This window comes from Siniperca chuatsi, linkage group LG17 (assembly GCF_020085105.1).
Source record: "Siniperca chuatsi isolate FFG_IHB_CAS linkage group LG17, ASM2008510v1, whole genome shotgun sequence".
NCBI classification, from domain to species: domain Eukaryota; kingdom Metazoa; phylum Chordata; class Actinopteri; order Centrarchiformes; family Sinipercidae; genus Siniperca; species Siniperca chuatsi.
Window position 1 is genome coordinate 12,170,275 of NC_058058.1, and position 16,167 is coordinate 12,186,441.

Consider the following 16,167-nt stretch of genomic DNA (forward strand, 5'->3'; position numbering starts at 1 on the left):
TCCTCTCCCTTCCTCTCTTATGTTCTGCCTTTCTTTCTTCTTCCTCTCCTTCCTGTATTGTTTCTGTCCTTTCATAATTCTGTCCTTTTTTCCTTTCCTCTTTTTAATTTCTCCCATCTCCCCCTCTTTGCCCTGCTCTCTCACCGTCTATCTGAATCTTTAACCTCTTTCAATCTGTCTCTCTGTGTCATCCTCTGTCTCTGTCACTATTTCTCTCTCTCTGTCACTCTCCGTCTGTCTCGCTCCATCTTTCTCATTCTCTCTGTCTGTCTGCAGCCACCCTCGCTCTGTCTCTTTGTGATTGAGTGAGTTGAGAAGTTAGTTGGATACCCTTCTACTGTCCTTCAAGGTTAACCACAGACACACACACACACACACACACACACACACACACACACACACACACCTCTCTGTGTACATCATTTCATTGGCACTTATAGGCCTTTCCACTCTTGCTGGTATTTGACATGCTTGGCTTAATGTATGGGGAACATCTTTTATCATCACCTTCTGTGTGTGAGTGTGCAGGTGTGTGTTTGCATTTTTGCATGCATATGTGTGTGTGTGAGTATGTGTGGCTGGCTCATTTAGATTGTGGACCGTATGAATTTCCATTATGCAGGGTTGACAAGGAAATGGCCCAATTTTTAATTGGTGGGGATTCGCCTGCAACACAAGGTCATTGGCTGATAATATGTCAATTATCTGTCTCACAGCTGAGAGAGCGAGCTGAGAGAGAGAGACACACGCACAGAGAGAGAGACACACACACAGAGAGAGAGACACGCACAGAGAGAGAGAGAGACACACAGAGAGAGAGAGAGACACACAGAGAGAGAGAGAGACATGCAGAGAGAGAGAGAGACACACAGAGAGAGAGAGAGAGAGAGAAGAAGGGAAGTAGAAAATGAGAGGAGACCAGAGGATGGACATAGCCTCATTTGACTTGTCAGCTATCTATCCCAGCAGTGATCTGAGAGACCAAACCGAACACCACACCACACACACCCACCCACCCATCCACCCACACACACACACACACACACACACACACACACACACACACACACACACACAAGGCAAAGTCACCTCCAGGCACAACAGCAGGAACTCTTCAAAGCACCAGTCAGCTCTCTTTCTTATGCTCTCCTTCTCGCTCTACTCTGTCCACATGCACTCCCAGGTTAAGAGGGTTGTTTAATATGCTAAGGAGATGCACCATGATGTGAGTTTTAATGTAGCTTTCTCTCTCTGTCTTTTCTGTCTCCTTCTGTTTGGTATTTCTCTATCCAAATATATATATTCCCTCATTTTTAAACAATTATTTGTGAAATCAAGCAATTGTATAATCTGAGTTTATACCTCTCCTTAAACTTGAGCTTGGTGTCCCGCTTGGCTTTGCGCTTCAGAGCAGGAACCCCCGAGGACATCCTTGTTGACATTAGTTTTGTCCAGAGGAATATCCGCAAAGTATCTGTTGAACACCCTGATAAAAGCCTTGATGTTGGACTTTTTGAGTATCTTCTATGCTTGTTGTCACTTCAAGGTTGATGCCTGTAAGGTGAGCATAGCTGTAAGGACAGTCAGTCATGAATGCTGCTTCCCCACTAATATGGCACAATATGTTCTTTTCATTGTTTTTACTGTCCACATGTTTTTTGGCCTGCTATTTGTATAAGATAACAATATTGCCAGGGCTGAATTAGCACAACTGTGGCTAATTCTGATAGCGATCAGCAAATGTGCTATCTCTTTCTGTCTGTATCTCTCCTCCTCCTCACCAGTAAATGTCTAGTACACTGGCCACCTGACTCTGTTTGATAGAAAGGTAATGCATCAACACAAGAGATGAGAGGAAATGGAGATCTGAAGATGGTTACGTCCAGGTGTACATCGCCTGGTCTCTCCTCATCATAAGAAAATGTTGAAATATCAATATTAGTAGGCCAATTGACTTCTTCCATTTGATAGAAATCTAAATATGTCTTCCCTTATTTTTTAGAGTGAAGGCATGTAAGAGTAGGTGACAGCAAAACATCAATGCTGCACATTCACTGTCAGAAATAAAAGAAGAAGAAATAAAACCAGGTCCTGCAAAAAAATCCTTGCATCACACTTTGATCTTTGGCGATAACTTTTCCACCAAAAAAGTGAACTTTTTTGCAAACTCTAGGTCTTTTTTCAAGCATAGGTATAGGGGCATATTCAAAATGTGCATTAAGAACAAATAGGTAGATGGAAACTCAGCAGCATTCTCTTTCTTTACCCTCGATGCTGCTGCTCTTTCGCTCCGCTGAGGCTTCACTCAGATGTGACTTCAACACTTCACAGACCGCTGGCCTCCATACTATGTCTATGTATGTGTGTGTAAAGCTTCTATTGTTTCTCTCTTCATCTCTCCCCCTATTCTCCTCTTCACTTCCTCCTCAATATCCCCTCTTCTCCTATCTCACCCTCAGCCTGGTTTCTCCTCTGTGTCTTTTTACTCTTCTACTCCTCACCTTACTTTTTCTCCTTCCTCTTCTTTTTCCATTTCCTCCTTCACCCTTCTCCCCTCTCCCTCCTCTCCCAATCTATTCATCTCGACATGTGTGTCAATTTGGATGGAGTGGCTCCCGCCGTGGCAAGGCTGAGATGGGTGGATCATGGAGGGAAGATGCGATGGAGGGCCGAAGGGACAGATGCACCAAGCGATAGATAGCGGAGGATAGATGGAGGGACATCTGATGTTCTCTCGCTGGGGCAGCCATGAGTGTAGTTGCAATCTGTAAACACACACACACACACACACACACACACAGTTGGGAAATTAACACAGGGGAAATCTGTGTCCTCTCAAACAGAGAAAATTAACACAACAGGAAATTGGTTTCTGCTTTCTGTGCAAATGCGACAGTATATCCCTTGATAAATGATATATAAATGATATGTGTAATTTATTTAGCTACAAAGGAAGATAGAGGATGATGATTAGGATAGAGAATAAGCGAGAGAGAAAGAAGTAAGCAAACTTTAATTCTTAAAAGAATAGATTGACATTTTGAAACACGCCTTTTTGCTTTCTGGCGGAGTTAAATGAGAAGATTGATAGCACTCTAAGATCTGTCAGTTAAATAAGAAGCTACAGCTAGCTACGGTTAGCTTAGCTTAGCACAAAGACTGGAAACGGGGAAACAGATAGCCTGGCTCTGTCCAGCGGTAACAAAATTCAACTACAGTACCAGCTCCTCGAAAGCTCACTAATTAACATGTTATATCCTGTTTGTTTAACTCACACAAAGACTGAAGTATAAAAATGACAGTTCGCTGTTTGATGGTAGGTTATATGTTGGACAGTTTCTTAGCTGGGAGCATTAACTTCCTGGAGAGTCCGCTGGTTGCCTGGCAACTGTACGGATTAAACAAATGAGATATAACGTTATTATTGATCTTCAGAGGAGGTGGTAGGTGGATTTTGTTGTCATTGGAAGGAGCCAGGCTAGCTGCTGGCTGTAGCCTTATTCTTAGCGCACAGACAAAAGAGTCGTATCGATCTTCTTGTCTAACTCTCCACCAGAGAGGGATTAAGCGCAATTCTGAAAATGTCAAACTACTCCTTTAAACTCTAACAAGGACTCTGACAGGCAACCGTGCTAACCGAGAGATCAAACGCCATGGCAACCAGTGGCTTCTGTGATCACCGCGGATACGGTGAGACAGCTGACCACTTTGTAGTTCCCCTTTTACATGTACTTTTGTGTGTATGTGTGTGTGTGTGTGTGTGTGTGTTTGTGTGTGCACAGTTACCAGGCTCATTCAGTTGTACAGGAATCTGAAGAAAATATTATAGTGTGTATTTGTGAATGGTTAAGTTTTCTTGTGTGTGTGTGTCTGTGTGTGTGTAGAAAGAGAAAGAAAAATGATCCATGGCTGTGTGTGTCTTTATTCGATTATCTATTAGTGTGTGCGTGTGTTTGTGTTTTCCGTGTGTCCACATGTGCGACTGACTGTGGCTGAGTGTCTCCCCAGGCTTTTTTCTGATAGACCACTACTGGGTGTTGTGGAGATGAAAGGGATGCTGGGAACTCATCTCATGCTATGAATCCTGGGTAAGTAGCGTGTGATGTGAGTACATCCTCATCACTCAGTGAAAGAAGACTTTCATCCCTTATCCGTTCCCTCTATCAATATCCCCTCTTTCTGTCTACTATCCTTGTCCTCGCCCCCATTTCTTTCTTCTCTCCCTCGTCTTCATTTTCTTAGTTTTTCTATTGTTGTATTTCCTTTTCTTGTCTTTTCTTTTCCCTGCTCATTTCTTCTCCTCGTTTTCATACCTATTTCCTTCTCTCCTTTTTATCCAGCTCTCCACCCTCTCCTCTTCACTCAACTCTTCTAAATTCTTTTCCCTCCCTCTAATTTTTTCCTTTCCTTTCCTCTCTTTTCCCTGCTGTTGTCTCCTCTCCATTTTTTCTTTCCTTTCTACTCAACTTGTCCTCACTCCTCCCCTCTTTTCCTTTCCTCTTTTCTTCTCTCCTTCTTCCTATTCCCATTTCCTTTCATTTCCTCGACTATCTTTTCTTTTGCTTTCTACTCCTCTTTTCCTCCTCTTCTTATTCCTTTCCTTTGTTCCTCTTTACTCTCCTCTCCTATTTTTCATTTCATCTCATTTCCTCTACACTTTTTCTCTTCCCTTCTTTATTTTGCTTTCATTTCTTCTTATTTCCTCTCTTTTCCTTTCCTATTTTATCCTCTCATCTCCTTCTTCCTATTCCCTTTCCTTTCATCTTCTGTCTTTTTTTCTCTCATCTCCCACTTTTCCTTTCCTTTCCTCCCCTAAACTCTTAACTCCTCTCCCCTCTTTTTCTCTCCTTTCCCTAACCCTTCTCCCCTCCTCTCCCTCCTATTATGCCCTCTTTTCAATGTATTGTTTTGTCTCTCCCCGTCTTTCTTTTCCTTCCCTGTCCCCCTTCTTTCCTTTCTTTTCCTTTGTTTACTTGTCTCTTCTCTCCTCTCCTTTTCTTTCCACTCCACTCTTCTACATTCTTCTCCTCTCCTGTGAACATAAAATGATCAAAGTGCCCATTCTGGCCATGACAGTTCAATTTTACCAGGGCACATGCACACTCCTGCACGTACTTTTCAAAGGATGTACAAGGGTAAGTGAGCCTATATGTGTCTAGATGGCAGACTTTGTATGCTTCTGCTTGAACAAGTTGGATAAGTCATATTTTCGTCCAATTATTATTCTGATAAAGATAGATTTGACTTTGACCTTTTATAACCTCAAACCTTTAGATTTATGGCCAAAACCTAGATGAAAACGTACTTTACAAAATGACCACAAAGTTACTGCCTTAATTCCCTTTCTCAGCCGCAAGACAACCAGTGGAGCTGCTCATGCGATAGAAGACCATTTATAAGGAGCAGCTCTCAGGTAACTGACAAAAAACAACATATGGAAAAGTTTTAGTGGAAGCAGTCATGAAAGTTATTGGTATTTGGTGAAACACAACAAATCATAATCATAATTGTTGCAGATAAACTTTATGTCCATCGACAAATGGATTTGTCAACTAATCATTTCCGCTCTAAACAGATTCAAAACGAAGTTATGAAGCTAAAGCAGTGGTCACAATGCGGGAGGTCAGGAAGACTGATAATCTGGACTTTTTGACTTTTTTCAAGTCCATAATGACCAATGGAACTGACAGTCATCGGCCACCGATGAACACCGGTGACCCAGGCTGAGTCGATACTAATCAGCAGTGTCGTTTTCTCGCAGATGCCAAAGGAAGCTGGGTTTCTACTATAGTGATTAAACCATTTTCTTTATCATATAACATTTAACATGTATTTATTTGTGTTGTTGTATTGTGTTATTTATTGTATTGTGGTCATTTCTTCCCCAGTTTTCATTGAGTTTCTAAAAATGTGGCAGTGGTGGAAAGTAACTAAGTACTAGTTCATTTACTCAAGTACTGTACCTAAGTCAATTTTTAAGTACTTGTACTTTACTTGAGTAATTCTATTTCATGCTACTTTCTACTTCTACTCCATTCAGAGGCAAATATTGTACTTCTTACTCCACTACATTTAAGTGACAATTTTAGTTACTGCTGCTTTGATTCTGATTAATAATACAAAATATAATAAACAAATAAATTATGATGTTTTATTATAGCTTAAGATAAGACTTTCACAAGCTACCTGGCAGTATATGAAATAATTAAAATTAGCCCCACCTTTACCAGCTGCAACATTAAAGTGATGCCAACACATTAATGCATTAATAATTATAATCCAGTGATATAATACACATCCTGAAATGGGCCATTCTGCATAATGAGTACTATTATTTTTGATACTTTAAGTATATTTTGATTTGTAGTATGTGGAAAACAATGGTATTGTGTTGCTATAGAAATAACATCCACCAATGTGAAGCCAGGTGAAGCTGTCATTTCTTGATTAGTAATTTGCTAGCTAGACAAACTTAAAGGCCCAGTGTGTAGGATTTAGTGGCATCTAGCGGTGGAATTTCAGAATGCAACCATTTGAATACCGCTCGCCTCACCCTCCTCTTCCAAGCGTCTAGGAGAAACTACGGTTAGCAGCTAGCAGATATGAAAGGTGGATTTCTAGACATTTGGTTACTGCACAGTGTCTGTCTGAGAATAGGAACTTCTGAGGCCGAGCTACACTGAAACTGGACTTAAACTCAGGTAGAAAAAGAGGATGGAGTCAGACTACATGGACATATGAGAGTTGGACACTTAACCAACATATCAGTGGAGTCCTCTGTGGTGGAAGAAGACCTCAAGTCCAGCGGGAAATTACATGACTTGATTATGATTACTTTTCCACCATGAAGGGTGCATTAGTCTTCAAATACCGGAAGGTGAGACAAACACAACCTATTCTCTGGTCACTCTGTGAGCTTCCTGCTGGCAAAATGGCCCGCTGTGGCTGTTTGTGTGAATGAATACAACGCTACTATGCAATGTCGATGTGATTATATTGCTTGTAATGGGCTTGTTTGCCTTTGGCACTGGGTGAGATCCACATATGTACAGACATTCAGCATCATAGACAGAGCCTGAGGGGCTTTGCAATGTGTGATGTGTTTAGTTTTTGTAGCCTGTGCAGAGGTCTGGTAGTTGCTTAATTGGATTTTTGTTCATTCTTGCTTTGCTTTTTAGTAATTAGCTTAACTTGATAAGGAATGTTGTATGTAGGCTATTTTTGTGTAAGTTTGATATGTGCATTGATATTTCACCATGGTCTGTACTTGTTGTAGCCGAGTAACTGAGGAGCTTTGTAATACAGTCTCTATAAGTTTTTATATTAAGAAGATAGTTCAGGGATGCTGTAAGTCATGTTACTAGGTTTGTGCATTGTTTCATTTTTATTTGAAGATAAATCCGTTATCTATGTGGCATCCTGCAGTTGCAAGAAAATAGGCTGATTCTAGTATTTTCATTCTCTACATATTTAAATTCTACTACTTTGTATAATATAGAGGCTTATAAATAAATCAATGAAATGATTCAGGGTTTCTCCACCAGAATCTTACCCCTGGCAATGTGGAGAAGGCTTTAAAAGAGCATTTAGTTCTTCGTGCTGGGGAAGTAAAATTTACAGACAATATAATCGAACAGTTAATGAAATATACATTTTAGACTTTATTTTCAGTGTTTTATCAAAATCCTTTGGGGTAGGGGAGGACTTGGATTTATGACCTCAGTATTCCCAAAATCCTGGCTATGTCCCTGTGTGTGAGGGAGAGTACTTAGGTTCTAAAAAGGTTAACTTTGCTTGTATATCAATACCAACAGGGTCACATGTCACACTTGGGTGCCCACAGGTCATGGAGATGTGGACTATTACTCTTTCACTGTATGCTCATAACTTATACAATGTGTCTCATTTGGAACTTGTTATTGTACTTTTATGTTCTTTGTTATGTTTTGTGCTACTGCCTGTGTTAAACATTAAATGCATATATTGTGAGGTAAATTTGAGTATACAGTTGTCCGTTATAAAGTTTGCACTGCAAGAAGGTGATGCTTTCTTCTATTTTATATTGTCCAGTCAGTGTCTTCACTTTCTGCCTGATCATGGTCCTTTCATCCTCCAAATGCAATTACACTTGCACATCCATGTGTCTGCTCCTCACAGGTTGTTCTACCTTATGTGTCTTGCAGGCCTTTTACACTTATTCAGCATCCTTCCAATAGACATCTAACACACTCTGTTCATATTAAAATGCATGTCCAGTTACACTCCAGTACTTTAAACTAGCAAGTACACATATTTTCTTAAGGAAATGCAGCTTCTCCATGTTGTGTTTTTCTTTCCTCATTTGTTTCCTCCTCCTCTCTGTGTCTGCACCCACTTGTCTCTCTTTCTCCATCTTTCTCCTACACTGCCTTCCTTGTCTTCCTCTTCTGTTCCTCTGCATCACTCTCTCAATACTGATATATGATGCAATGAAACAAAACGTGACAGTGAACTTTTCCCCGCTTACTCTATTCTCCTCAGACCTGTCTCTCCCTTCCCTTTTCCCATTTCTTCTTTCTTCCTCATATTCTTTAATCATCTTTCTTTACTACCTCTTTTTCTTCCTCTCCTTCTGTTTTTGCTTTCTCTACTGTCTGTCTCCCCCTTCTCCCCTCAGATTGATCTTCTCTAGTAATTACAGTACACACACACACACGCACACACACACACACACACACACACACACACACACTGTACGGCAATCACACATCCTGGCGCTGCAGTACCACTTTCCTACCAGTCAGGGTCACTGTGGCCCTGTGATGAAAAGCGCACGGGGGGGCAAGGAAGGCCATTGAATGCATGTTTATGTGTATATGCGTATAATGTGTTTCCATGACACTGCCAGACTGGTGTAATGATGTTACCTTGATGCGATCACACAAACATAATTTGAAATGAATACCATCCACTCAAAAAATGGCATTCTGCTGGTAATCTCTTCCTTTATTTTCCAATTCATTTATGTTTGAATCCATAATACACACTTATACTGCCTTAATTCCTTCCTGAAGGCCACAACTCTTTCTGTGTGTATGTGTGTAACTAAAAACCATCAAGGTCGCCGATATTCTTGTTGCGTGCAAGTGCTTTAGATTCAGAAACAACAGGCTTTATGACTGCAAATATTTGCACAGTTAGATGAGCTGGATGAGGCTTTAATGGAGGCACTTTTCAAAAGTTCAACATTTATTTGTCTCTCGGTCTGTTAGCCCACAGGCCTACGATCTCTGATATCATAATCCCTCTAAAGTAATGGGCCCCGCTACTGACAGAGCCTGATTGATGCCGGTTTCCCCTCCATGCGGCGCTAGCTACCTAGTTGACATTGACAGAGTGACTGACAGAAAGTTTGACAGAGTGACAAAAGCAGAGTGACTGGCGTTCATCATTGCAACGTTTCTAACTGACACAAAGACTTTGTTTTTTTTATATAACCCCCCCCCCCCAAAATGACAATAAAAATGTATTGTTGTATTATTTTACAAACCTTGAACTATATAAAAGTCTGTCCCTTGACAAGGTTGAAATAGTAATAGTGTGTTTACAGTGGATAAAACAAAGTAAAATGAGAAAGTAACCTTCTTGACCCTGTCTCCACATTGCCTCTTCTTTTACTGTAATAATAAAAGAAACCTAGAACATTAAAAAAACACTTAAATGCTCTAATAGTATGAGTAAGTACTGCTACAATTTTTGAATTATAATTTTTTCAGTATCGGATTATGTACCGAGCCTTGTAACCATGAGCATAACTTCAGTATTAGGGCGCCCCCATACATACAGTTAGGGTTGATTTGAAATGAAACTATTCAGAATATGTGTTCAGTCAGTCCTAAATTAAACAAACTATGAGCTATTTTCAAACCAGCATGTGCACGCTTCGTCCTGCGTGCATCACACAGTGGCAGACTGACAGATGGATCGTCCACTCACACTGTGATCACAGCAGAGTTGGGCACCTTTGGGTATGGAGATATGGGCAGCATGTCGTATATAAATAACATGTCACATTTCACTCTGGTTTTACAGTGTAACTCAGTCTTTGTCAGTGAGCTGTTGCTTGTTTAAACAGTAGTGTACACTATTTCACCAATGCGCTGGTAAAGTATTTTTATTATTTTTTCTTCAATCCATATAAAATGTGTAAGAATATGCCTAGGGGGGTGGAGATTTATCATACTTTTGATAGTTTTCTATCTTGTATTTTATGGTTTGATTTTTGGTCCCCCTCATGGAGATAATCATGGAAACTACTGTACTATATTGAATATATGATTAACACACTTAGGATGAGTTATTCAGTATTTAGACTCTAAATACTCCAAGTGTCCTCCTCATATTGTTGATATCGCTGATATTGTTTGACAATTTTAAATATCGGTGCTTGTGGTAGAAAAATTGATGAACTGTAGTAAAAAAAATGATTAGATATCTGGAAATGTACATTACATATGAAGATGTGGGGGGGGTTGTCCAATGTTCATGGTAGATAGACCTTGAAGATGTGCTCTGTTCCCTATTTCACATGTATGCAAACTGGTTATATCTGACAATTGGAGACATTGCGTTCTGACCTGATATACAACGGATTTAGGACATATAAGCTGAAGACAAAGTGGAATGCTTTAAGTTCTTGGTGTGCCCGTGTCCATGTACATGTGCTGTACCAACAGTTATCCTTTTATTCACCAAAGTGAAGATTGACCAGAAGCACAAGTTTTCATCAGTGCTAATACAATACCTGAGTTGCGATTGCAATACCAAAACAATAATTTGAATTTAAACTTTGATACCTTTGTTTTGGCATATCAACATGTTTAAGCCCTTTTTTCATTTCAGAACTTTGCTGTATAAAATATTGTTTAAAGTTTCTTGATTTAGATCAGGTTATATTGAGGTTCGATATCCAGCCCTAATTCTGACCAGCACTGCACACGTGCATGCAGCCACACACACACACACGCACACACATGCAGTTTGAAGAGTAGACAGAGCAAGCGAGACACCCGCACACACAGAGCGGGACAGACAGCCACACATATTCATATTTGCACGGTGGAAAAGCAATGATAATGACAAGCTCTAAAGAGTGTGTAGATGTTATTCGAGTTTGCTTCGTGTGTGCGTTCGTATTATTGCGTGTATGCCCATATATGTGTGTTCAAGTTTTTGTGTGTTTCTTCAGTGTTTGGTTGTGTGTTTGTGAGTGTGCAATGATGTGTGTCGTGTACTCAAGCCAGGAGTGTATTGTTGTCACCTCAGGCCTTCTAACATCATTTATATGGTTTCCACACTAACGCACACACACACGCGCATATACGCACACACACAGCAGTAGTAGAATGTGTCTACCTTGTCAAGAGAGCAAAGCAAGAAGTGTGCCTATGTGGATCTGTGCACATGTTTGTGCGAGTGGTGTGTGTGTGTGTTGTGCACAAGCACAGGTGTGTGTCGGTTGATAAAGTTTATCAGCTCAGGGCACGTTGCTGTCGGCAACCAGTGTTGTGAAGGGAAATGGCCACACAGACAAAATGTGTGTGTGTGTGTGTGTGTGAGCCAGCACATGTGTGCGTGTGTGTCTGTGTGTGTGTCTGTGTCTTTGGGGAGGAGAATGGAAAACATAAGCACTGCTGATGACCCTCTCCTCGTCTCAGAAAAGACACACACACACACACACACACAGCAGATGACTTAAATTGAAGAGGAAAAGCTATCAGCATATTTATAAGTTGATATTTCAAAAACACAAATGACTGCAGCGCATGAAACATTACTTTTTTGCAAGTGAAGGCATTGAAATAGATCTCCATGAAGAGGCTGAGCTGAGCAACTTACACACACAACAACAGGCTACACACTAAGATACACACTACTCCTAGATTCCTGTCTAAACCACATTTCAGAATGTCTGCAAACCAAATCCAAACATCTTGTTTTGTAACTCTGGCTGATATTTAATGGTCTGCCCTGTGACAAGACTGTAAGAAATTGATGTAACACTTTATTCAGATAGTCCACTGTTGATAGGCAACAGGTGACAGAAAGTAGATGCATATTTGCTTACTGCAAACTTCAATCCTAATCTTAACCTCATGTTTAATCCTAACCTCAGTTTTAAGATTATATATACAGGCTGCTTTTCAAATAACTAGAAAACCAATTGGTTTTTACTCGTTAGTAAGGTATATATCACAATTGGCATATCTAAATAAAGTATGACCCCAGCATTTGACTTGTTAGTTTGGCTTCAGTAGCCTGATGGGCAGGCAAATCCACAATGGCTAAAACCTTTGGACTTGTGGAGAATGTGAGTGAGCAACACTCATTGCCCTCCCAACTGCTACTGAAGTGCCTCTGGGCCAGGCACTTGACCTTCAAGTGCTCCAGTTGCTCAGCGGCTAAAAGAGCATGACTACACTGGGCAGCTCCCAGCTGAGAGTCACAAGCCCCTTTTATACAGCCTGTTCAAGGCTGTATAAATGTACAGCTAATCAATGTCTGTGTAAAATGGGGTAGCTGGCAGGACGGACACCGACGCTGTTGTGTTACATGTGTAGGGGTGTAGCACAAACGTCTGGGCCCTATACATAAGTAACACTAATTACTTAGAAATAAAAAATTGCAAACAAAAACAAAGTTTTCATTCCAGGCTTTTCGAGGGCCCTTCCCCCATTGGGGCCCTGGGTAGTCAGTCCCACTATTCCCCACACTATGATGCCCCTGTATGCACCATGCCTCTTTTGCTTCCGGAATGCCGGCCTGCTATCTAAAATCCCACACTGGGGCAGCATTATGCCGCCGTTGTTTGGTTCAGTGTAAAAAAGCAAAGCTGGCGTTATGACGGGTCTTCCTTACGGCTGTATTGTGGGATCTCTGTTTAAAAAGGGCTACAGTAAACCTCTGAAACAGCTCACTCACTGAGAAAAATTATGTTTTTGGTCACCTAGCTTGGTTTGTATAGATATACTGCATGCTTTAACCAGTTTAGTTAAATATTCTACCCTTTCTCGCCACAATCAAACCACTGCTGTCTGTCGTGAAATTTCTATAATAAAGCTGTAGTGGCTTTATTGTGCACATGTAAGTGAACAAGAATGATTTCTTTGAGCAGTAAAACTCCTCTCCCAGCCTCACTGGTGATGTTTTGAAACTCAACCCAGTTCACAATTAGTTTTCAATAATGTCACCATCAGTGATGGGCCTGGAGGAGTTTGGGGGGAATATTGGGCACTTTAACAGCCAAGGCCACACCTCAACCACACCTGTAATCACTTATCAACCTTGTTGTTTACCAATCTCTTTCTCAGGTGTATCAACCCTCCCATAACTAACCATACATCTTCCGTCTTCATTCATTCCTTTACCCTACCTTCTACATATCCTTTCATCTAGAGCTAAAATGATTAGTTCATTGTTGATAATAATGATATGGATTGGATTGATAATCCATTAATTGTTTAAGCCATTTTTCAAGCAAAAAGGACAACATTCTTTGATTCCAGCTTCTCAAATGAGATCTGCCATTTTTTTGTTTTCTATATGATAGTAAATAGAGATGCTCCAATGCTGACCTCATTAAGCGAATTGGTTATTGGCCATGACGCAACCGTTCCACATTAAATACAGTTTCTTTGTCAATGTCATTATAAAATTCAATTAAAGTGCATTTAACTGCTAGTGGGAAAAAGAGAACACTGGTATCACATCGGTATCAGCAGATACCAGATATCCAACTTTTTCTCTCTTGATGCCAATTCTGATATTGGTATCAGATTGGTGCATCCCTAATAGTAAATTGCCAAAAAGCATTGCATTCGGTAGCTATGTAAGAAAATTACACAAATTGTGGATTTTCTTGCATTTAAAAGGATGCTGTTAGGCAGCCAACTATTAAGTATCACGTGTCTGAGCATCCTTGAACGCACCAAGAAGGACAATTGATAAACAGCCTCTGCTCACAGCTGCAGTACCATGCAACGATAATGTATCTTTGATAAAATATAAGGCTGATTAAATGTCGCTGTGATGGATTACCCATCTTAAGTTTCCAAGTATCTGCAGATTCATCTGCATAGCACACCGAAATGAATGTTTCGGGGGTTTTTGTTAGTCAGAGAAAGACAAAATCAGTAAAATGAAGCAGACACACTGTCCTGAGAAAGTTGAGGGTTTGAATGTGGCTCATGATGTTTATCACATGCGATCCAGTCTGTGTGTCTCCACTGTCTAACACAGCGGACACAACTTTAATATAAATCCCCAAAATTCGTACATGCACTAGATGGCACTGTTGCCATATCTCACCTCACACACACATACACACACAAACAAGCACAGATTGGCAAACACAACGCTACCTAAGGCTCAAGAGATGGATAGGCGCTTTATGTCTGTCTCTCTCTTCCTCCCTCTCTGTCTCTCTCTTTGACACACACACATGCACTCTCTTTCTCCGTCGGCTGTTTTCTCCCTCTCCCTCTTTCACATACACTTACATTACCTCTGTCTATTCATCCACTGTAACGTATCCATATTACATAAACAGACACCCCATAATACTAAAACCCATTGTTACACCAGCCAAGTGATGGAAAATCAAAAAGATTTACAGTAGGCATGCAGTATTGTGTGATTCATGAAATTACAAAATGGTGTAGCATGTAATCATAAGTTGCTGCAGTGTGCAGTGACTGTAAAACCCTGCCTCACATTCACACACTTGCATCAGTTACATTCACTCACACCTACAAGATGCGTGTTACTGCAGTCGTCTACTGTCAGCTCCACTGGAGTAGTTTTTTTGGTGAAGTGCTTTGCTGAAGAGCACTTCAGGAGAGATTACCTCTCAGTCACTACTCCCACACTTTATTCTAACTATGGGGATTTAAAGTGTCGTCTGCCTGGTCACCAAATCACTTCTCTTCTTTTGAGGAGGCCGCTGCCCCAAAAGAGGCCAAATCAAATATGAACACTTGTAGTCATCTTCACTGTGTCAAAGAATGCACTTCATCCAATCTCAGTGAAGTGTGTGTGTGTCAGAGAGGGAGATGAGAGTTTGAACCACGACCCCAAAATTCTGTTAACACCAAGAAAACATGATCATCTCCACCTTGGTATCAAAACAGACACACAGAGAGAACTACCTTTTGGTTTTGGCCCTGAAAGAATTAGTTTAAAATTACTTGGAAAACATTTTGATTATTTATTCATTGTTTCAGTCATTTATCAAGCAAAAATGCCAGTCAGTTGCTGGTTTCAGCTTCTAAAATGTGAGGATTCACTCCTTTTTTCTAATTTATGTCATTGTTTGGGTCGGACAAGACAAGGAATTTGAAGCCGTCATTTTTCACTATTTTCAGACACTTTTCAGGCTAAACAATTACACCATTAACCAAAATAAACAAAACAAAAAAACAACAAAAAACAACAACAATTGACAGAATAATTGATAATAAAATGAATTATTAGTTGCTGTTGTTATATAATTTCACACTACAGCAAGACGTATGTTTCAATAAAATACCTCACACAAATTAATCTATTTATTAGGTACATCTAGTTTAATATCAATAAGGGTAGACTAAATATTAGAAAAACCATCTCAATTGAATGCAATTCAACAGCAGTACAAACTATTGCTTCCAAAATGACCATAAAGTTAAATCACGTCTCTCTAAAATAGTTTCAGCAGAAATTGAACATTATAACTTTCATGAAAGTGGGATTTATTTCAGGGCTGTTGTATTAGACTGCTTTAGTTTTGACTAGATCTACCTACTGACCTGGCAACTGATTGTATATAACTGGAGAGGACACCCCAATGACAGACAATTTTAGTTAGTAAGACATTTAATCAAGATTTTCTGGCAGGTCACAGTATTCATCATCAAAATTTCAAATTTGACCTCTGTTCATCATCAGTGAGCCAGTAAGGAGTGCCAGACAGACACCTTTGAAACACAACAGCAAAACAAATTTGCTCTTTTGTGGAGCTGACAGTTAAAACACTAAGATGCTTGCCAAGAAACTTAATATTGCGCCAGGTCAATAAAAGCAAACGAGTAAATCACAAACTCTAAATGAACACACTCAACCGAACTTTCCAAACCGACCAGGAAATGTTTT

At 40.2% G+C, this 16,167-nt stretch overlaps 1 long non-coding RNA gene across 1 annotated transcript; it reads left to right on the forward strand.

The window, feature by feature from the left end:
• The first annotated feature begins 280 nt into the window (after nt 1-280).
• On the forward strand, nt 281-8,030 carry LOC122864950. The gene is made up of 3 exons (XR_006375357.1): nt 281-4,088; nt 5,351-5,413; nt 5,576-8,030. It is a non-coding gene; the product is annotated as an uncharacterized LOC122864950 (long non-coding RNA).
• Nucleotides 8,031-16,167: the final 8,137 nt, after the last annotated feature.